This window comes from Hyperolius riggenbachi, chromosome 1, assembly GCF_040937935.1.
Source record: "Hyperolius riggenbachi isolate aHypRig1 chromosome 1, aHypRig1.pri, whole genome shotgun sequence".
NCBI classification, from domain to species: domain Eukaryota; kingdom Metazoa; phylum Chordata; class Amphibia; order Anura; family Hyperoliidae; genus Hyperolius; species Hyperolius riggenbachi.
Window position 1 is genome coordinate 520,646,095 of NC_090646.1, and position 23,831 is coordinate 520,669,925.

Here is a 23,831-nt window from a genome sequence, read left to right on the forward strand (position 1 = left end):
TTAGTGCAAATTAGTAAGCAAATCAAACAAGACACTATAAATATCACCATAAATATCACATAAAGTCCAATGAGTGCGCTGTGGTTCCTCCTGTAAAATTGTCAATATCCTTCTGGTGCTATGCACTCCACTGCGCGCTCCTCCAGAGACCTATATAAAACATCTGCACATAGTGTGATACTGTATAACCATTCAATAATCAAATACTCCACAGTGCGGGTGCGAGTGATATCCGTGTCCACACATGATCCCCTCTACCCTAGAGGTCAAAAAGGCTCACCAGATGTAGACCACCATGATTCAGGTGGCAATCTCACATTCATTAATATGTATCACTCAGAGCATCAGTGATCATATCCAGTTCCAATAAAAATTCCTTTAAAAAAAGCATTAAACAAAATCATCGCGCAGCATGTCAATCCGGTGATAAATTACACACTGCGCCTCTCGCGCACTTGGGTAACTTACAGACTCCCTTTAGGGATAGAATAGCGAGTCATAGCGGCAAGTCTCTCCAGCATCAGACGTCTCCAATAGCCTTTCCGCGGCGTCCCGCTCTCCAGGCTCCCGCGACTCCGGACTTCCGCAATCTGACCCACGTGACCTACGTCAGGCGGAGCCAGTACCACACCCGTGACCACACCCACATCCGGTGCTTGCCCACACCCATTTTCCTGACCACACCCACATCCGGTGCTGGGCCACACCCATTTTCCTTCTGAAGTGCCCCGGATCTCTTAGGATCCAAGCAACGCCCCTGGTAAGGGAATTCACCCCCTGTCAACTGCTCTGCTGCGCCGGCACTTGTTAGCGCTCAGTACCAGTGCTAGACAGGCGGCTCACCCGTGAAGTCAGATCTGACTGTGCTCAGACTCGACATGTTGCCATCCTCTGCCGCCCTGTAAGACCACTGTGTGTCAGCGCTTGACAGGTGTGGTGTTACTACTGCTGCAACTCAGCTGCATTCCAGTTGCACCTGAATTGCACTAGCTGTGGCAGGCTGGAGACTAAACTGCTTAGCAAGCGCATAGTTCTGCCTCTCGACTGAAAGAGGCCTTATTCCAACCTCACATGGTAGTATTAATCCATCTCCATCCACTTGCAAAGGCATGAAAAGCATATGATATTTATGTAAGTGCATGAATCACGCGTAACCAGTTTTAAGGCTATAATTAACCATAAGTAATTTCTCTGTTACAGAATACAGTTCATTTACCATGTTCAAACTGTTGTATCATAAGTAGAAAAAAACACAGTACTTGTGTGGGCACCTCCTAGTATAGCCTGAAGGGATAAGGCAATCTGCCTTAAGGCCCATACACACGTCGGATTTCCGCGAACGACGGGTCGTTTGAACGTCCCGTCGTTCCGTCGTTCGCCCGCTAAATCGGGCGTGTGTACAGGCTGTCGTTCGCTTGATAAGGGTGAGTTTGAGCGATCCGCCCGGCGGATCGTTCAAACTCGCCCTTATCAAGCGAACGACAGCCTGTACACACGCCCGATTTAGCGGGCGAACGACGGGACGTTCAAACGACCCGTCGTTCGCGGAAATCCGACGTGCGTATGGGCCTTTAGCCACTTGCCACTTTAAGTGACAGCAACATAGAAAAAAAATAATTTTCTAGTTCATTTTGCTGGTAGAAATCTACATTTTATATGTATGTGTTTTATATTTTACGTTTCATGATAGTTGTCCTTTAATGTTGTCAACATGATTTGCACCAACCTTCAAACCTAATGGTAGTGCACAATAGGGATGACCAATGAGATGCAAATAATTCCGAAGTTCATGCAAGATTTACGCAGCTTGAAAATGGACCAATCAAGTCCCACCAAGGTTAAAATTGATTGGTCCGTTTTCAAGCTGCATATATTTGCATACAAAGTTTACATAATTCTGCATGAATTTGGAATTATTTTGCATTTGGAATTGGAATTATTAAAATCACAGTAAAAATCACTGCAATTTTTTTCACGTACGCGATTGCAGTGATTTTTACTGCGATTTTAATTAAAGTGAATGGGAGCAATTTTTAAAAAAGCGTTCAGAAAGAGCTAATTAATCACAAGCGCTTATAGTGTGGCTGAGCCCTTACTGTCAGATTAATTATTTCCAACATGTCCGATCAGATTTCCAATTAACTTTTCAAATGTTTTTTTTCATTGAAGTGAATGGAAAATCGATTGAAAAATCGATTGGAAATCAGAACGGGCATGTTGTAAATAATTGATCTGACAGTAAATCTGCCAGAAAATTGCATCGTGTGTACCTAGCATAAAATGATTTCCGAGGTGAAAAATGAAATGTGGCTTTGCTTACCTGAGGCTTCTTCCAGCCCGTAGAAGTCATTTGTGTCCCTCTCCGCAGCGCTGGTATTTTCCGGGATCGCGCTGGCAGCCTCGGAAAGATCGCTGACGCATCATACGCAATACACTCCTGGTGACGACATGGGTGCGTTCTTGCTTGGGACGAGAGCACACCAGCGCAATGTGCAAAAGATGCCAACACATCAGGGGTCGTCGATCCTGCAGAGGCTGCCAGTGGGACCCAGGTGAATACCGGAGCTGCGGATACACAGATACAAATGACTTTGAGGGGCTGGAAAAAGCTCCAGGTAAGTAAACCTACATTTCATTTTTCACCTTGAAAATTCTTTCAGGGCTGGTTCACACTATGAGCGTGTTGAGTTTTTTTTTTAATCGCTAGCATTTCTTAAAGCGCTGTAAAAGCGCTTGTGTAATGAAATCCTATGTGAGGCTCAGTGCACATCAAAAACCTCTAGCAGATCCGCATAGCGCTAGAGGTTTTTAAAGCAGATTTTCAGAGCGATTCTACTGTAGACATGTTTAGAGAGATTTTCAAAACATGCCTAGCGTTTTTTGGAGCGTTTTTGTGTAGCAGATTTTATATATTGTTACAGTGAAGCTGTTACTGAACAGCTACTGTAACAAAAACGCCTGGAAAACCTCTCTGATCTAGCGTTTTTCAGAGCGGTTTTCCACTTTCTTATACTTTGACATTAAGGCAGAAATGCCTCAGAAATCTAAAAAAATTCTACAGCCCCCGAGTTTGCATTTGTGGAAAAAACAAGCTGCTCTGGTGTGCACCATCCCATTCACTTTCATTAGCCAAGCGGTTTCCCCCTGCAAGCTTTAAAAAAACCGCTCCAGCACCGCTCTAGCCTACGTGTTTGCACATGAGCTTTTTTTTTTCAATCACAAAAGCGGGTCCTGGGCCATTTTGTAGGCGACTGCACTTCAATGCAAAGGTGTAGGAATAATAGCAAATGTCTTTAAAGGTGCTTTGAACAGCAATTTTGTAAGCGTTTTAAAGCAAATTTGCTTTAAAAGGCATTCAGTTCCGGGTCAGAGTGCACTCCCTTTTTGTCTGCACACACAAAATCTCAAAATGCAAAACGAAAACGCATACAAAATCGCTTGCAAAAAAAGCAAATGATTCTAAAAATGCCATGAATCGCTTAACAAAATCGTTCACAAAAGCGCTTTGTGATTGCGCGTCCGATTTGTAGTGTGAACTAGGCCTAACAATATCAATATCTGTTGTGTGAAATTGGACTACAAAAACTGTACCACCTGATGGTTTTTAACTGATATTATTTTAAAGAATAAAGAACTGGTATTTTAAAGAAATGTTGGAATAAACCTGTGCAGTTTCAGTAAAACATTTTTAAAAGTATTTGAAGTATGAATTAGCAGGCTTATGGACACATACTGCACATGCACGAGTGCAGGGGCGGCCGTACTTACTCAGTACAATGTCGCTTGTACTCGAAGGGGAGCGTGGTAGAAGAGGGTCCCGGCGAGCGGCGTTGGGATCAAAGAGGATGTGGGAAACCTCTGGACCATCCAGAGGATTCCAGAGGTTTCTCTATTCTTAGGTAAGGCCTCTTTCACAGTGCGACATTAAAGTCGCACATTATAAAATATTTTAACGCAGAGTAACACACAGCTATGCAAAGTCTGTGCAACATTCACAGTGCACATGTTGCATCAGTGTGTAACATGTAGCGTTATTAGAAAGTGCTGCATGCTGTGCGTTGCAATGAATCTGCTACGTTACTTGTGTTGCACATGCTCAGTAATATTTTTTTTCTTTTTTAAAATGTTCCGCATGCGCCATTTTCGTTCCATAGTAAATACATTTTCTGCCATGTGACTTTAAAGTCGCACTGTGAAAGTGTATAGGCGTTGCGTTAGGGCTGCATTGTGCGACCTTAATGTTGCATCAAACACAACGTCCTACTGTGAAAGTAGCCTAAGTATCTAACTTTTTTTTCTTTGACTGCTTGGGTTTGCTGTAAAGATTTTAAATCATTTACTAAAAGGTAAAAAGCTAGTTCTACTTATTTACAGAAAGAGTAAAAAGTCTTAGGCTATGTTCATGGTGTTCATTTGCTTAACCTACATGTTGGTAGTGTGAACTACAATGGAGACTGGCCATAAGCCTGCATGCAGCAAGTTAGAAAAACACAATCCGTTTCTGTGAACAGCTCACAGAATAGTATGGGCAGTGAGTCGACATGCAGAATTTTTCTGCAACGCAACTGACCACTGTGAATAGGGCCTGAGGGTTAATTCACAGTGATCAGTTGAGTTACAGAATAATTCTATATGTCAACTCACTACCCATTCAATTCTATGGGCCTGTTCACAGTGCTGATCGTATTATTCTAATTTGCTGCATGCAGGCTTTGTATTAAGCAATTTACAACTGAGGGGGTTATGGACCTAAGCAATTTTCACATTTCTGTACTCCTCCCTTTCATCCCCCAATAACTTTATCACTACTTATCACACAAAACAACCTAAATCTTGTTGTTTTTTCACCACTAATTAGACTTTCTTTGGGTGGCACGTAAGGAGGTAATTTATGAAGTATTTTATGTATTTTTATTAAATGTATTGTATGTAGGGTGTATTTTTACCAGGGGCGGCTCCATGAATTTTTTTAGGGGGTGCTATGCAGGTGCTGGATCTCTTCTACAACAACAACAACAAATAACATTTGTAAAGCGCTTTTCTCCCGTGGGACTCAAAGCGCATAAGCATGGCTCCGACCATCGTGGTACAGAGGAAGAATTTTATAAATCTGGAAATGCCAGGCTAAACAGGTGGCTTTTCAGTCTGGATTTGAATAGCTCCAGGGATGGTGCTGTCTTTACTGGGTGTGGTAGGGAGTTCCAAAGAGTAGGGGCAGCATGACAGAAGGCTCTGTCTCCAGATTTTTTGAGGTGCACTCTGGGAGTGACTAAGTTTATAGAACTTGCTGATCTGAGGTTGTGAGAGGTGTGGTGCAGCTTCAGCAAGTCCTTCATGTATCCAGGGCCCAGATTGTGCAGGGATTTGAATGTCAGCAGTCCAATCTTGAAGAGTATTCTCCATTCTACTGGTAGCCAGTGCAGTGAGCGAAGGATCGGTGTAATGTGACAGTGGCGAGGCTGGTTTGTTAGCAATCTGGCAGCAGCATTCTGCACTAATTGCAGGCGACGCAGGTCCTTTTTGGGGAGGCCAGCATAAAGGGCATTGCAGTAGTCCAGCCGTGATGTGATGAAGGCGTGGACTAGGGTTGGAAGATCCTCTGGGGGAATCAGATGTTTAATCTTTGCAATGTTCTTCAGATGAAAGTAGGAAGATTTGACTACAGCTGAAATTTGGTTTCTGAAACTCAATTCCCCATCGATTAGTACGCCAAGGCTGCGCACAAGGTTGGAGCTGTTTATGTCTGAATTCCCAATCCTAATTGGTGTTGCTTTAGGATAGAGCTGTTTTGATGGCGGGCACTGGCTTTGGACAAACAGGACCTCAGTTTTGTCAGCATTCAGTTTCAACCAGTTATCATTCATCCATGCCTGTAGCTCAGCTAAGCAAGAGTTTATTTTTCTAGGGGTAGTTGTGAACTTGCGCGCCACCAAAAAAACAAGGGGCGTGGCCAAACACAGGGGATGTGGCGAAAAATGGCATGTCTATGCACTGGAAAGTGGGCGTGTATAGGTAATATAGTTGCCCCAGTATAGATAGTATAGTTCCCCAGTATAAGTAGTATACCTGCCCCAGTATAGGTAGTATAGTTGCCCCATCCAGTATAGGTAGTATAGCTGCCCCAGTATAGGTAGTATAGCTGCCCCAGTATAGGTAGTATAGCTGCCCCAGTATAGGTAGTATAGCTGCCCCAGTATAGGTAGTATAGCTGCCCCAGTATAGGTAGTAGAGCTGCCCCAGTATAGGTAGTAGAGCTGCCTCAGTATAGGGAGTACATCTGCTGCAGTATAGGTAGTAGAGCTGCCCCAGTATAAGTAGTAGAGCTGCCAAAGTATAGGGAGTAGAGCTGCCCCAGTATAGGTAGTAGAGCTGCCCCAGTATAGGTAGTAGAGCTGCCCAGTATAGGTAGTAGAGCTGCCCCAGTATAGGGAGTATAGCTGCCCCAGTATTGGTAGTAGAGCTGCCCAGTATAGGTAGTAGAGGTGCTCCAGTATAGGTAGTAGAGCTGCCCCAGTATAGGGAGTATAGCTGCCCCAGTATTGGTAGTAGAGCTGCCCAGTATAGGTAGTAGAGGTGCCCCAGTATAGGGAGTAGAGCTGCCCCAGTATAGGGAGTAGAGCTGCCCCAGTATAGGTAGTAGAGCTGCCCCAGTATAGGTAGTAGAGCTGTCCCAGTATAGGTAGTAGAGCTGCCCCAGTATAGGGAGTATAGCTGCCCCAGTATAGGGAGTATAGCTGCCCCAATATTGGTAGTAGAACTGCCCAGTATAGGTAGTAGAGGTGCCCCAGTATAGGGAGTAGAGCTGCCCCAGTATAGGGAGTAGAGCTGTCCCAGTATAGGTAGTAGAGCTGCCCCAGTATAGGTAGTAGAGCTGCCCCAGTATAGGGAGTATAGCTGCCCCAGTATTGGTAGTAGAGCTGCCCAGTATAGGTAGTAGAGGTGTCCCAGTATAGGGAGTAGAGCTGCCCCAGTATAGGGAGTAGAGCTGTCCCAGTATAGGTAGTAGAGCTGCCCCAGTATAGGGAGTATAGCTGCCCCAGTATAGGTAGTAGAGCTGCCTTAATATAGGTAGTAGAGCTGCCCCAGCCTGCTCCCCCTTCTGGTCCCGGGGCCGCCGCTCGTGTATCCTGCCCGTTCCCGCCGCCTCCTCTCCTGCATCACAGGTGCTCCCTGCATCCTCTCCCTCTGTAGTTAGATAGCTACAAGACAATGGCCGTCGATGTCCTCATTGGAGTGACGACACAGGAGTGCTAAAGGAGTGCTTGGACTATTTTTGAAGGTGCCCAAAGCACCCCCATGGCGCCGCCCATGAATTTTAATATTTGGTCACTAGATGTCCCCCCACTATATCTTCCTGTGCATAGTGTTAGTACTCTAACAGGGACTAAGGTGTATGTTTTTACTTTCAGTTTGTGAATGATCATGGCAACCCATTGATGCTGGTGATCATTGATCACAGGCATTTAGATCATTGAATGGCAACTGTGTTCCCATTCACTGATCTGTGTTCTACCTGGTGGTGACAAGAACGTGCGCAGGAGCACGCAGCAGGTGATTGCGGTGGCATACGTATATATCTGAAGTCCTGCAGAGCATAAATATACTGCCGTGAATGGCATATGTGGTTAAAGAGAACCCGAGGTGGGTTTGAAGAATATTATCTGCATACAGAGGCTGGATCTGCCTATACAGCCCTGCCTCTGTTGCTATCCCAAACCCCCCTAAGGTCCCCCTGCACTCTGCAATCCCTCATAAATCACAGCCACGCTGCTGACAAACAGCTTGTCAGAGCTGGCTGTGTTTATCTCTATAGTGTCAGTCTGCTGCTCTCCCCGCCTCCTGCAGAACTCCAGTCCCCGCCTGCATCCCTTCCCTCCCTGCTGATTGGAGGGAAGGGACGGGGGCAGGGACCGGAGCTATGCAGGAGGCGGGGGAGCAGCTGAGACTGACACTACAGATGTAAACACAGCCTCACAGCACGGCTGTGATTAATGAGGGATTGCAGAGTGCAGGGGGACCTTAGTGGGGTTTGGGATAGCAACAGAGGATGCGCTGTATAGGCAGATCCAGCCTCTGTATGCAGATAACATTCTTTAAACACACCTCGGGTTCTCTTTAAAGTCTATGTCCAGTCTCCATTGCAGTTCACACACATAATAACGTGTGCATTATGCCTTGTACCGCTCTAAATCCAGCCACAATGATTCACCTTGCCTGCAGTAAATTTGTCAGTATCACTGATAAATGTAAGAATTTTAATCAAGTGAGGTAAAATTTTACAATAGGCAAACATTAACTAAATCATTTGTAAATTAATATTGTAAAAATAAGCAATTTTATTCATTATATTCAGTAATTCAGTATTATATTCAGTAAAGTTCCTCTTTAACTTACCTCTACTCTACTTTTATATTCTTGCTATCGGAGCTAGAGTTTATCTAGCTATGGGGATATAAAACATCTACTCAACTGTTACGCAAAGAAACTTCAGATCCATGGCCTTTATAGAAGCACTTCTATTTTCAATTCTGCTGTTTAGCATAAAAGGCTTCAGTTATAATAAAAAGAAAGGTTCCACCGAGATTTGAACTCGGATCGCTGGATTCAAAGTCCAGAGTGCTAACCGTTACACCATGGAACCTTACAGGTGAATAACTAGTGTCTGGTCTAAAGTAATAAAAGATATAATCACTGTGAATTATGCTGTGAGTCATCACTTGCATACTGAAACTTTAACTTGAAGTCTTAAAACAAAAATTAACTACACTGGGCTTCTATAGCTGCAGCTTAAAAACAGGCTCGCACTAGCTGCATATTCTGGTGTTTCTCTGGGCCAGGTTTATCAAAGCAATTACAAAAGTTTTTTCTTCTTATTTCCTTAGGGCTCCTTTCCATATAGCACGCGATCAGGCGCGCTTATGGAAACACGATTGCAGGGACAGCATAGACTGCATTGTCTGCTGTTTCCATTTATGCGCTACGATTTACTTTTGAGTTGCAGTGGTTGCATGCATTTCGGGGAGATTGCACCCACAATCCCATTCAGTATAATGAATGGGATAGCAAGCTCCGCCCCCGGTAGTAACTCAATGGAAACGAGCCCTAGGATATAAAAGAAAATCAAAAGGGAAAAATTCCAGAAACATAGAAAGAATACAATGATAAATATTTGATCAGTATTGTAATCTGCATGTGTTCTGAGAGTCAATGCTCTACTTAAAAAATAAAAAGACTTTGCACTAGTTTTGTATAAATCCCTAAAATGTTGAGCTGGTAGAACAGTGCAAAACCAGAGCTAATCTGTAGTAGGAATAACAAGTGGTTGATAGCACTTCTAAAACTCATGCAAAGCACATTAAGGTATTGAACTGTGAATTTGTATTGTATGTGTTGTGTTATTCCCCACATAACTGAATTAACCATTTGCCTTCCAAGCACATACCTAGTACATTCTGGCAGGCAAGGGCTCCTACTTGGCTCTTCTTTTTTCAGGCATGCATAGCAGAGGTGGGGAGGGAGGCCGACATCATTCCTCCCACCCTCTCCATGGGCTTCCCTCCTGTGTCCCCTTGCAGAGCCGGAACGCAGTGGTGCGGTGTGCAATTAACTCACCTGCTTGCTCGATCCATGCTATGCATCAGCTCCGGCAGCCGTCTACTGTCTACTTCCTGTTTCCCTGCATGACGTGTGATTACGTGCATGATACAGAGATTGGGCAGCCAGAGAGGAGTGTGCTGCCGGAGGGGACACATCTTATGGAGGGAGCGAGCAGCTAAGTTAATTACACACCACACCACTGCGCTCTGGCTCTGCAGGGGGGGCACAGCAGGGGGGCCTATGGAGAGGGAGGGAGGATGATGTCACCCCCCCCCGCCCATTTCAACTATATTTAGCTATATATACTGGCTGCATCTATACCTGGCTATCTATACTGGCAGCACCTATACCTGGCTACCTATACTGGCTGCACCTATATCTGGCTACCTGTTCCTGGCGGCACCTATACCTGACTTCTTATACTGGCTGCACCTATACCTGGCTACCTGTACTGGCGGCACCTATACCTGACTTCTTATACTGGCTGCACCTATACCTGGCTACCTGTACTGGGGGCAATTATACCCAACGTCATATACTGGTGGTGCCTATACCTGGCTAACTAGACTGGGGGCACCTAAACCTGGCTAGCTATACTGGAGGAACCTATACTTGGCTAGCAATACTAGGGGCACCAATTCGCCAACTTATACTTGGGGCACCTATACCTGGCTACCTATATTGGGGGCACCTATATGCAATGCAGTGTACTAACAGCTCTCCCTTGGTCGGGCTGGACATGCGGCAGGCTAGAAAAAAATAATCCATAAAAGTATTGTGTTTTAGGGTGATCTGTATGACCGCCGCTACATTTAGAGCACAAACTACTCAACAGATCAAAACCTAGAGGTATGCATTTTCTAAAAATACCTAACTTGGGTATTTCACTTCTATCGTTAGATATGCCACAGCGTTAACCTATCGATGCCCTTATCTGTTGTGTTCTAATGTAAAATTGTGCAAAATGCTGTTTTTATTATTGAGGTATGTTGTAGACAGGAGAAGTTGGATACCAATACATACCTTATACACTTGCGTATAAGCCTAATTTTACAGCACACAATAATGTGCTGAAAAGTTACCCCCTTGACTTATATGTGAGTCAGTGGAGCAGAACAGATGATGGAGCAGGTTTTGTTACTAGCAGAGGAGTGTAAGGACGTGCACTAGTGATCCTGCTCTTGCCAGCTGGCTCCCTGCTGTGTCTGTGCCTCTCATCCCCTGCAAAATGGTATGCACAATGCGCTGCTCAAGACTACCCATGTCCCCTGGCTTGTGGAGCAGAGCCTGCAAGCAACCTGTCAGCGGTGCAAGGATCTGGGATTCTTCTTGTGCAGCAATTGCTGTGTCTCATATTCTAGATGCTATCTAGTGGTGTCTTGAGACACAGCTGTATCTTCCTTGGGGCACATCTGGCTACAGAAGGGGGGCTAACTTGTACTGGGGGCAAATCTGGCTACTAGGGAGGGGGCTATACTGAGGAGGGGGCTTATACATGGGTCAATCAATTTTTCATAGCTTCTGAGGGAAAAGTGGTTACCTCAGCTTAGACGCGGGTCGGCTTATATACGAGTATATATGGTACCTGGTATCGTTGGATTCAGCAGAATCAGGGCTTTTGCAAACAGCAACATTTTTGTCAGTAAATGTAATTCTTCTTTGAAAGAAAAAAACACAACAGAAAAATATTTTATTTTTAATTTCACTTTTTTTTTATTACATATTTCACTCAAAAATGTTATATCTCCTGAAAAAGTACAACATTTTGTTTCAGTGTTCAAGCTCAATGAATTACAGGACAAAACAATATATATTATGACCTATTTTATGTAGGTTTTCTTATCAAAAATCCTACGTAAACCTAATGAGTGCAAAATGTCTCAAAACTGCTTGGCAGTAGGTGTTTGCGTTTAGGACAAATCGACTGGCAGGAAAAGGGTTAAAGTTCTCTTTCACAACTGTCAGTCACATCTCTTCCTTGTAAAGCCCAGGCAGCAGCTATACTTTGAGATACTTTTTTATGAAACAGGAGTCTCCTTTTTCTGTGTTAAAGCTGCCACACTTATCTCACTCAGAGAATTCACTCACAGTCTGCACTGATTATGAGAATCCTTGACACCATCAAAGCCAAAACAGGATTGAACTTAAAGTAGCTTAAAAAAAGAGTTTCACTTACCTGGGGCTTCTGCCAGCCCCCTGAAGCCGCCCAGTGCCCGCACTGCTACTCAATGACCCTCCGGTCCCCCACTGCGGCTCAGATTAAATTATGCTGACTTGCAAGTTCACGGCCACTGCGCATGTGGCTCAGTTTCACTTTCTTTAGTCACTGACCACTGCGCCTGCGCAGCCCTAGCCACGCGCATCCTCGTTTGCACTCCTGTAACCAGGAGCACCCTGTATGAGAAAATCTCTGCTGCGCCTGCGCAGGATGCTTCCGGCGACTGGAATGCGAATGAGGACATGCTTTGCAAGCCTGTGCAGGCACAGTAGTTGGCGACGAAAGAAAGCGAAACTGAGCCACTGCAGGGGACCGGAAGATCGTTGAGTGCTGGTGCAAGACAGGGTGGCTGCAAGGGGCTGGCAGAAGCCCCAAGTAAGTGAAACTCTTTTCTTTATAATCAATACAGGTTTCCTTTAACCACCCTGGCGTTCTATTAAGATCGCCAGGGCGGCTGCGGGAGGGTTTTTTTTAAATTAAAAAAAAACTATTTCATGCAGCCAACTGAAAGTTGGCTGCATGAAAGCCCACTAGAGGGCGCTCCGGAGGCGTTCTTCCGATCGCCTCCGGCGCCCAGAATAAACAAGGAAGGCCGCAATGAGCGGCCTTCCTTGTTTTGCTTAGATCGTCGCCATAGCGACGAGCGGAGTGACGTCATGGACGTCAGCCGACGTCCTGACGTCAGCCGCCTCCGATCCAGCCCTTAGCGCTGGCCGGAACTTTTTGTTCCGGCTACGCTGGGCTCAGGCGGCTGGGGGGACCCTCTTTCGCCGCTGCTCGCGGCGAATCGCCGCAGAGCGGCGGCGATCGGGCAGCACACGCGGCTGGCAAAGTGCCGGCTGCGTGTGCTGCTCTTTATTTGAACAAAATCGGCCCAGCAGGGCCTGAGCGGCAGCCATCGGCGGTGATGGACGAGCTGAGCTCGTCCATACCGCTAAGATGGTTAAGGTAACTAGCAGAAACGGTATAAGATCGGACAGCATGGAGAGAGCTAACCCGTAGAATCGCCAAGAGTCGGATACAACTGAATGGAAAACATCATCATCATCAAAATGCCTGAGACAGTTCTGCATGATTTCTAGAAATCTCCTAAGATTTTCCTCTCAGACACTATTGATACATTTGGCCCTCTGTTATTCCCATCACCGGGAGAACTCCGGATGATGCTGGTTAAAAATAATATAATGAATTTTAATGATGTTCAAACTTGGTGAACTTTGCTTTTAATCATAAACCAGAAAGTCCTTTATCTGTCAAGATAAGGCTTACTGACAGGGAAGTTTTCATTGCATTGATGTAATCGTAAATGTGTGCAAATAAAGGTTACAGGGAATTGATTTATTGGGCAATCGAAAGAATACCTGTGCAAGGTTACATAATCCACAGATAATTTGACTTTTGTAGAAGCACGAATCATAAAAGTTCAGTATATGATTTTACAAAATGTTCACTACCACTTAATGCACCAGTGTATGTAGAATTAGTGGTGGGAAAGATGGAAAACCTACTTGTCCAATGAATTCTGAAGAGTATAATTAGACTGTCTATGGATCAGTTTACTATTTCTCATAGACATTTGTTTCTCTATCTGATTTTTACATATCTGTCTCCCTGGAGGCTAACCACTGGCAAACACAAACTCTTGGCTGCATTCGCTAGCGGCAAAGTTTGTATCCATAATGCTTAGGAGGTTGGCTTGGCTGTGGGCCAATAGAAATTGAGCTTTCGTGCGCTTGCCTGTTCACATCAGTGTTTGCACGGGTTCACTTTGATAGACAAACAAATACTCTGCAACAATGAAAAAGTGTGTGCTAGGGCACAATAAATAATATAAAAAAGGAGGGAGGACTATTAAGCCCAGTTAGCACTACACATACATATACAGTAGTCAAAAATATCACAATTTATTAGAAAGATATAACACTATTTGGCAGGATTAAAATCAATTAAAATGACCTCTCCTAAGCAATTGAAGCTCAAATAATACAATAATACACAAGAACAAATATAATAGCAGTGTCACTCAATAAATGGCTAACAACCATCAGTCAATGGCGTATCTACAACAGGGCTGCAGGTGCTCACAGCACCGGGTGTAGCCATGGCTAGGGGTGCCGCTGTGGTGCTCAGCCATTGTGTTCTTCCACCTGGGATCTTATTTCATAGTTCGGGCAACATTCGGGAAAATAGCAGCAGGCAGGGCAGGGAACACTGTACTACTTTCTGCGCTTGATGTAGCATCCCTCCCCTTTCCTGTCCCGTGGGCAACTTGTCTCCTTGCTCTCTACACACAGCCTGCAGTGAGTGAATATGCAGAACAGCAGGATGAGTGGAGCGAATGATTGCTGTGCTGCAGCTAGAACATTAGCAGGGAGAGGTGGCAGGATGTGTTTAGTGCTTCAGAAGTTGCCTCTCATTAGTAGCCATGTGCACTGGCTGCTGTAATACCAGAGTGCCCTAGACTATTGATTATTAATCCTGATCAGAGTAATAAATAAATAATGCAGTGCAGTCTGCTGTTGCAGAAGTCAGTGGCACTGACATCTTCTGCAGCACTGGATAGAGTACAGAGTTTCATAACGGTTAGTGCCGTTAACATCCTGAAGGCTCCTTTTCCCCACAAATCTCCCAAAATTTGCAGCGAAACGATCGGCGCCCCAACCCATCAAAAAAATTGGTTGTTTTGGGGAGGTGTCTGTAAATAATCAGCACCAGGTGTCAAATTCTCTAGGTACGCCACTGCCATCAGTATGCTGTATAATATATACTATCACCTGTGGTGCTCTTTTGAGCTACCATCAGGTAATGAACCTGGATTCAACTGTACTTAATAATAAGGTGCATATGTGAATATCAGAAATAAGATGTCACATGACCCAATAAAGAAAAACATATACATGAAGCAATAATGGTGAATTAATAATATCAAAACAGATTCCTTAATAAAGTGGCAAAGTGCTTGAGGCAAATGGCGATCATGAATACAGATGTGCATATAGAAGGTGGGTTCACTTTGAGATTTGCCTATTGGCAGGGGCGTAACAATAGACCCTGCAAGGGATGCAGCTGCAGGAGGGCCCAGAAGCCGCAGGGGGCCCCGTGGGGGGAGAAGTTTATTTTCACTGTCCTGAGAGACTGACAACTAAGGGCACGGAGAGAAAAAGCTTTCTGCTCTCTGCACAATTGTTCTAATGACTGCATCTGCTCAGCTACTGATAAGGAATCATACTAAGATTTGGAGAAAATCCCTATTCAGTGTTCAGCAGGGTCTTGTGTACATCACCCAGCCCCCAACCTCTCTACCCCTACCCAAGTGCTCTGTACTGTAGTGATGCTGGAGAAGTCTGCAGAGCCAGTTTTGCTCCATCAGAGATGGACAGAGTGAGTGTAATAAGCTGAGGCTGGGAGCACACTCGTCTGCCAGTTTTCTGTATGCGTTTTTTGCACACTATGGGCTTGATTCACAAACGCGTGATAACTCAGTTATCACGCCTAAATGCTTTGCAGGTGCATACTAGGGTGCTAAGTAATTTGCACCCTAGTTTGCACATGCAAACTAGGGTGCAAACTACTTAGCACCTTAGTTTGCACGTGCAAAGCTTTTAGGCGTGATAACTGCGTTTTTAGGCGTGCTAACTGTGTTACCACCCTTTTGTGAATCAAGCCCCATCTGTGTCTGTGTGAAAACATGCACGTTTTCACTGAAGCTTATGTAATTGAAAGAGAAAATGCATGTCTGTTTGATAGAGAAAAAGTGCTTCACTGCTGTTTTTATCTGCATGGAGAAAACACATTCAAGTGTGCATTAGCCAATTGAATGACATTGGTTCTCAATTTACGCGTGCAGAAAGCGAGGGGTGGGGGGAGGAGGTGACCCCATCCAAAGTTTTGCAGGGGGGCCCAGTGATTTCTAGTTACGCCCCTGCCTATTGGTGAACACGCCTGTTGACCTGGTGAATTGCACTGCAGGAAATGATTAGCAGTTGTGAGTTGGTGGTTAGCCTAACTATAAGAAAGTAGTCATGCGATATGCCCTTATACTATGAAGAAAATAGTAATAGGATTTGAATACGTAAAGCCAGATCCACCATAGGCTAATCCATATGCAATATGAGAGGAACCCAGCGTTACCCAGCATTACATCAATTGCTAATCCACTCTTTGCTTATTATGTGATTATCATAGTGAAAAACACACACAATGTTTCAGGAACACAGTAACCTTTATCATGTGCTAAATTATGCAGTGAGAACAGACATATATCAGTGAGATAAACCCATTCACAATACTTGGCAGCAACGCAGCTACAGAGCCACGGGCCCAAGTGTAACTTTTATGTTATGATCATTTTAAATAAACACTACTAATTAGCATAATTATGGAGGCCTGACTGCTGACTGACAATGATAAGGCAGGTGTTATTAATGTGCTAATTAAGCTGTAATTATTTTAGTTTTGGTCTGTTTTAATTGTTGCAACTCTTCCGGATTTCCAGGACAATATTCTGACCTGTAAGAACCCAGGTTGTTCATAAATAGTATAATGTTCTTATAAAGTGATTACACAATGCTAATAACAATTGTAGGAAGGGTTTGTTATGTACGTTGTGTGAGTTTGGGCCAGTGAGGTGTAGCAACTTGTGCATACTTTATAGACCCGATAAACAATATTATTTTTGCATGTAAACTAATAAGTTGTTATTGGTACCTGCAAAATGTACCGTATTTTTCGGACCATTAGACACACTTTTTCTTCCCCAACAGTGTGGTTGGGGGGGGGTCAGTGCATCATATCGTCTGAATGCTACAATTTGGACCGGCGCCTAGCGTGTTGAGTGGACCCCCCCCCCCCCAATTATTCCAACAATGCTAGCCTGCAATCTTTCAAGTCCCACCAGTCACAGCCACCAGTTTGTTAACCTTGCTGCGAGACCATTGGGAGTAGCGTGATTGGCCCAGCATTCTGTCAAGTGTTTGAAATGACCACGGAGAAGAATAACTATGAGCCGAGCTGCAGGGGACTTCAGCCATCTCTGCCCTCCTCAAGGCTCGTGCGAGAGGATGAACTGCATCTCGCGATGTGGAATGCAATGCCAGTGTGGGAGCTGAAGTCACGTGGGTGAGAGCAGCCGAATGGACACCTCTCGCTGCTGTGACCCTTAACCCCAAGCTGGCTCTCCTCCTGCACCAGGTGCTTCCAGACATATGCTGAGGACTTGCATTCCTGTCACCTCTCGCTGCTGTGACCCTTAACCCTGGGCTGGCTCTCCTCCTGCACCAGGAGTTTTCCATACACCTGTACAAGACCAGTGGCAATACATGTGTTTGCAGGTGGGTGGTGCAGGGGCTGCATGTGGAATCAGTGCAGTGGAATCAGTTTTTCTGTGCAAAGTAAGTTTGTGTATCTTAGTGTGAACTTAATGTGCACAGAATAAATTATTGCGAGCATTGCAAGCCTTCCATCTATTCCTTCATTTCAATATACTGTGTACAGATTGTAACGGGTGAATTTGATTGATATTCTGCCCTTTATTTATGAAGTGTGTGACCTTATATTAGCTTCACCTAGTAACCATCTCCCTTTATTGAATGACTGCTGTTTCCAGAGTGTGTGTGTGGGAGACTGCCGTAACTGGGAGAAGCTCCACAAGATGCCCCTACACCAAGGACCCACCAGGTTTAGTATTTTTTTTGCTGGCTTTTGTTCTCTAAACTCTAGGTGCGTCTTATGGTACTCTCCGTCTTATGGTCCAAAAAATAAGGTAGGCTAATGTGATATTCGTCTTCACAAGATTGGGGGAGGGAACAAAAGGAGCCTTGTCTGATCTTACATAAATGCACACCTGTTAAGAAGCTCTCTGGCTACCAAGATTCCCTCATTGGCAAGTACTATGTGGAGTACTGTATTGGTCGAAATGATTTGAAACTTGTCACAAAACTAGGGATGAGTTTCATTTAACCTAACCAGAGTGTTGTACCACTGGAACATTGTTACTTTTCTTTCTATGAAAAACATATTAAATAATTTTTAAAATACCACTGGAACATTATGTTGTGCATTTTTTCCTTGATTCTAGAATAAATATATGTTTTTCTAGCATTTTTCCAAATGACATGCCATTGCACTGATGAAGAGATCAGATGATAGAATTGTCCGTAAGGAGTAGATTCTGGATATTGATTGGGGTGATCAAAATATGTAAGAGAAGGGCAGATATCCTGTCAGTTTCCTAGCATAAGATGTTATTTGTAAATAGTCTAGGGGTTTTCCCCGTAGACCTTCAAATTGGACTAGCTGGATTATCAGGGTTCCCTTTATCTCTAGTGCAGGAGTAACGTGGAAGATTTACATTTCCTTGTAGTAATAAGGAGTGTGGGAACTGTAGGTTGTGTTTATATTTATCAAGGTATATTTTGCATGCATAATTCTTATGTGTGTGTGTGTGTGTATATGTGTGTGTGTGTGTGTGTGTGTGTGTGTGTGTGTGTGTGTGTGTGTGTGTGTGTGTGTGTGTGTGTGTGTGTGTGTGTGTGTGTGTGTGTGTGTGTACAGATCAAAAAGTTTGGACACACCTTCTCGTTCGAAGAGTTTTCTTTATTTTCATGACTATGAACATTGTAGATTCACACTGAAGGCATCCAAACTATGAATTAACACATGTGGAAGTATAGTACATAACCAAAAAGTATGAAACAACTGAAAATATGTCATATTAGGTTCTTCAAAGTAGCCACCATTTGCTTTGATTACTGCTTTGCACACTCTTGGCATTCTCTTGATGAGCTTCAAGAGGTAGTCACCTGAAATGGTTTTCACTTCACAGGTGTGCCCTGTCAGGTTTAATAAGTGGGATTTCTTGCCTTATAAATGGGGTTAGGACCATCAGTTGCGTTGTGAAGAAGTCAGGTGGATACACAGCTGATAGTCCTACTGAATAGACTGTTAGAATTTGTATTATGGCAAGAAAAAAGCAGCTAAGTACAGAAAAAAGAGTGGCCATCATTACTTTAAGAAATGAAGGTCAGTCAATCCGAAAAAATGGGAAAACTTTGAAAGTGTCCCCAAGTACAGTCTCAAAAACCATCAAACGCTTATTATGTGTTCAACCAGTACTCAAATTCTAGCCTTCGCCTCTAAATAAATTACTCCAATTCTGCCATAGTGACCGGCAGGGACGGTGCCCCGAGTGTATGATCCCTCTGGGCCTTGGAGACACCGCCCTTACCCCTTAATAAACAAACATTATAAGCTTAGGATTGGATCTTCCTACACATAGGTGCAGCTATGTGTTTTCATGTATATAGATGAGGCGCCGATTTATATTTTTTCCCATTACCTCAGCTGAATTTAATCATCTTGCACTATACTGTACTCAGCCCCACTTAGATTGATGGGTTATACTGGAGGGAGCCTTCTCATTGTTGCATTTATATTTCAATAGGTGACACTGATGGTCACCTACAAAATGTTTAATCTTTGCATGATATGAGATTTTGCATTATGTTGTGGCCTTCATTATATTATTTCTGTTTGTCTGTACTAAAAAAATCTTTAAATAAAGAATCTTTAAAAAAACAAACATCAAACGCTACAAAGAAACTGGCTCACATGCAGACCGCCCCAGGAAAGGAAGACCAAGAGTCACCTCTGCTGCGGAGGATAAGTTCATCTGAGTCACCAGCCTCAGAAATCGCAGGTTAACAGCAGCTCAGATTAGAGACCAGGTCAATGTCACACAGAGTTCTAGCAGCAGACACATCTCTAGAACAACTGTTAAGAGGAGGCTGTGTGAATCAAGCCTTCATGGTAGAATATCTGCTAGGAAACCACTGCTAAGGACAGGCAACAAGCAGAAGAGACTTGTTTGGGCTAAAGAACACAAGGAATGGACTTTAGACCAGTGGAAATCTGTGCTTTGGTCTGATGAGTCCAAATTTGAGATTTTTGGTTCCAACCACCGTGTCTTTGTGCGATGCAGAAAAGGTGAACAGATGGTCTCTACATGCCTGGTTCCCCCCGTGAAGCATGGAGGAGGTGTGATGGTGTGGGGATGCTTTGCTGGTGACACTGTTGGGGGTTTATTCAAAATTGAAGGCATACTGAACCAGCATGGCTACCACAGCATCTTGCAGCGGCATGCTATAGCAAAATTATTTTGAGTACTTTCTTGCTTGCTGGAGGTTTAAAGGGCATTTTGACAAGATGTGGAAATATCACTTAGGAGAAGACTCAGGAGAAAAAGGTACTTGCATATGGGCCATGGGTCCTAATTCAATTCACTTTTTCTACCAACTTTTCTCCTAATTGACATTTTCATGCCTTATTAATAAAATGCCTTTTAAGCCACCAACAAGCAAGAAAATACACTGAATAATTTTGACAGCAATTTCTCACCTACTTTTGGTACTTTTTCATTTTCAGAGTAATGAAAACAGGAATCTCAAACAGAGGAAAACAAATGTCAAAGGAAAAAATGTAGGAGAAAAAGTGAATTGAATAAGGTCCATTGTGAAGATGCTGAGGATGCCAGACATGCCCTCTGCTTCTCTACACCCTAATCACTCCCACTTTTCACTGCCTGCCAGAAGCCCTTTACAGCATTGCATCATGGTCAGACGCAGAGCACAGCAGGTGTGTCACTGCAATGTGGTTTGCTCATACACTTGCAGGTTACTGGTATATAGCTGATTTGGTAAGGATCATTGTCTTAATCGTGAAAGTGGGGTTACATGTTAAGACAAATTAATTTGGATTGCTTAAATAACATTAAAAACATTTTATTATTTTGGATTGCTTAAATAACATTAAATACATTTACAGGACAGTTTACTATTGTTATCAGTTTAAATTGTGAAACATCTCCTATGGCATTACAAATTAATTGTAAAACCTTGCCGCATATGGCGGCGGAATGCCTTGACCCACGCTGAGGCGCAAGCCTCTGGGTCTCGGTGAAGCTCTGATGTCAGTGGAGCGCATGGCGCTTCTTCCCTATTGGCCAAGCAGACGCGTCCTCAGTACGCGCTCCGCCCCTGTAAACACTAGCAGCATGCGTACCGGCGTGTCAGCTGACTGGCTGACACGCCGCAGAATGATTGGTTGTTTTGGATTCCGTTACTTTTGATTGGTTAGTCCTAGTTTAAGAGAAAGGTGAGCGTCCTCAGTCTTCAAACGTGATAGCCTATGCTGGGCTTGTAGCTGAGATTGTGCTCACACCATGTGCCTTGTCTTGCTGCAGATATCTGTCTGTCTCTTGACCAAAGCTTCTTGCAGATTTTGATTACCTGTTGCCGACCTAGATTGTACCTGACTACTTTCCTCTGATCACCTGTTATTGACCCGGCTTGTACCTGACATCTTACTGGATTTCCTGCTGCCTACCTCGGATTGTTAAAGGACCTTGCATGAACGCTGCCTGCCCTGATCCCAGCCTGTTTTGACTATGCATCTGTATTGTGCTTACACTTTCGTCTGCATTGCCTCAGTCCATAGACCTCAGGTGACTATTCAAGTATACTGTGTCTGCATTACCTTGCTGTGTTTGGTGAATGCCACGTGCCAGGTTGTATACTACATCTACCTGCAGGGTTGTGTAGTTTGTTGTTAGGCAGGAGTGTGCGCAGGTGTTAGGGCTGGGGTATGGGTCAGTCATATGAGCATACAGTCTGACCTATAGCAAGTAGCCAGACGAGCCTGACAGTACTGATACGAAGGTCAATGTCTAAAGAGCTTCCATCTTAAAGGGACCCTGAGCGCTACATAAAAACAAAATTTGGACATACCTGACGCTTCCTATAAGTTAAAATTACCTCCTATGAGAAAATGTAGGAGAAAAAGTGAATTCAGTAAAGGCCATAGGCCATATTCAATTCACTTTTCTCTTAAGTTTTCTTCTAGGAGATAATTTTTCATCTTCTGTTTAAAATAACTTTGCTGCACTCTGCAATTGAAGTAGTGACAAAAAGTAGGTACTGTTAAAAGTATTCTGACTATGATCTTGCCTGCTGATGTCTTAAAAGGCATTTGATTGATAATGTGTGGAAATATCACCTAGGAGAAAAAGTGAATTGAATAAAGGCCATATTGTTGTTGCTAGGGTTTAAGATAACATTACGAGTAAAGCACACCTCTGGTGTCCACAAAGGTACATGAATGCTTAAAAGTTACAATTACCTGGCACATCATCTGTGTAATTATCTTCTCTGGAGCCCCAAATCATTAGAGTTCCTGCATGTAGCTCTGCCCCTTGGCCAGAAAAGCATGAGGTTTTCAGTGAAATGCAGATGCTGTAGAGGAGGGGAGATACTCTCCAAAAACCAGCTGATTTGGAACTCCAAATTATCTGACAACGTGCCAGGTAATGATCAATAGTGTACCTCTGTGTTTTTTATATACACCATAGGTGGGCTTTAAATTCTTTCAGCATATCAGACATTTAGTTTGATTCAGTTAGAACTACAAATTGTCAATGTTCAATGACATTTTTTTGTGGCCTATCTTATAATGTCCTGTTTCACTAACCATCAGCCTAGGACATGCAGGGAACTATAGCATTCATATAAGTAGTGGCAGGGGTCTGGGCACCCACCCACGCCCCCAAAATTAGCATTTCATTCAGCTAAATTCTACCTAGTTAGACAGCACCACCTGCCATTATCTATAACCACACCCCCTAACAATGCGATAGGGTTGCTTTTTTTATCAATATACATATGTACAGAGGGAGATACTGATTGCTTGGCAGTTGGGAACAGTGCAACAAGGCTCACAGACCGGAAACTGTCAGGACCTAGGTCCTGACATCACACTATGGGAGGGGTTTCACCACAATGTCACTCATACAAACCCCCCAGGGCGATCTATTTGAGAAAAGGTAAATATTTCTCATGGGAAAAGGGGTATCAGCTAGTACTGATACTTAGAGAGTTCAAACTAAACTAAATTCAGAACTAAAATGATCTGCAGAACATAAATGTAGTTGTGATTGACACTGTCCAACAATCCCAGAAAGTCTGGCAGTCTGGGATGGACTATAAAGATTGCTCAAGCACCCATTAAAATCTAGCCTCCTGAAGGAATATCCTCTGTTATATCTTGAGCAAGCATCAGGTCTGGATTATTGATAATAAAATGTTTTGAAATTAAAAATATATATTTTTTTAACATAAAGTAAAACCTTTCAGGGATGCTTTAGAAATGTTTGCTAACTAAAATGTCAAGGGAAAGGTTTAAAATACATTGCTGCACTGTAAAATACACGTAAAGTACATAGCATTTTTGCCTTCTATTTACCGGGTGAGCAGTGCTGCCATTGAGATTTTGTAAGTGTGTTATTGCTCTTTTTACCTTTACAACTCTTTAGTTAATGACTCTCCTCATGTTTTGGAAAAGCATGGACAGGATTTAGGGAGCCTACATAACTGGATATTGAAGAATTGTCATCTTTTCCATGTTGTCCTGCAAGTCCCATATAATGGCACCTCCCCACTGGTGCACACCTAGCACAATAGCGCAATGTTCCTCAGATATTTGGTGGCCTTCTATTGCCACTTTGGCTGTTGTAGTTGTGCTCTAGTAACCAGAACAAACCACCAGATATGTTTCTCCATTGACTTTATTTCTGATGAGAGAGTCCTAATCCAGAATATTATCAAACTGAACAACCCTACAATCCATCAGAGGCTGCTACAAGCAACACTACTCACTAAATTGGATTCTGAGCTATTATAGAAACAATTCCATATATTCCATATTTAACTAATTAAGTGATAGTTTAATGGATTATGAATATTTATTTTAAAAAAATTGCAAGAAAGCCTAGGGCCTACACAAATATCACTGTCTTCTGAGTGGCACATACTGTGTGTCCAAAAGTATGACTCACTGTAATTAATTCTTGAAAGCCCTGCAGCTCAGTATCATTAATGCTAATTTTATCTAGTCTTCAATCTTTCACATTTTTAGGTTTAGTTAAGCTAATACTTGTCTTGGATAATACTCAAAATGTGTAATGTTC

The 23,831-nt window shown here is 43.5% G+C and overlaps 1 long non-coding RNA gene and 1 other non-coding gene across 4 annotated transcripts in view; one reads left to right on the forward strand and one right to left on the reverse strand.

The window, feature by feature from the left end:
• Positions 1–23,831, forward strand: part of LOC137524970 (uncharacterized) — a 362,158-nt gene that overhangs the window by 24,274 nt on the left and 314,053 nt on the right. The gene's annotated exons all lie outside the window — the stretch shown is intronic.
• On the reverse strand, positions 8,570–8,641 carry TRNAQ-UUG (transfer RNA glutamine (anticodon UUG)). The gene has a single exon. It is a non-coding gene; the product is annotated as a tRNA-Gln (tRNA).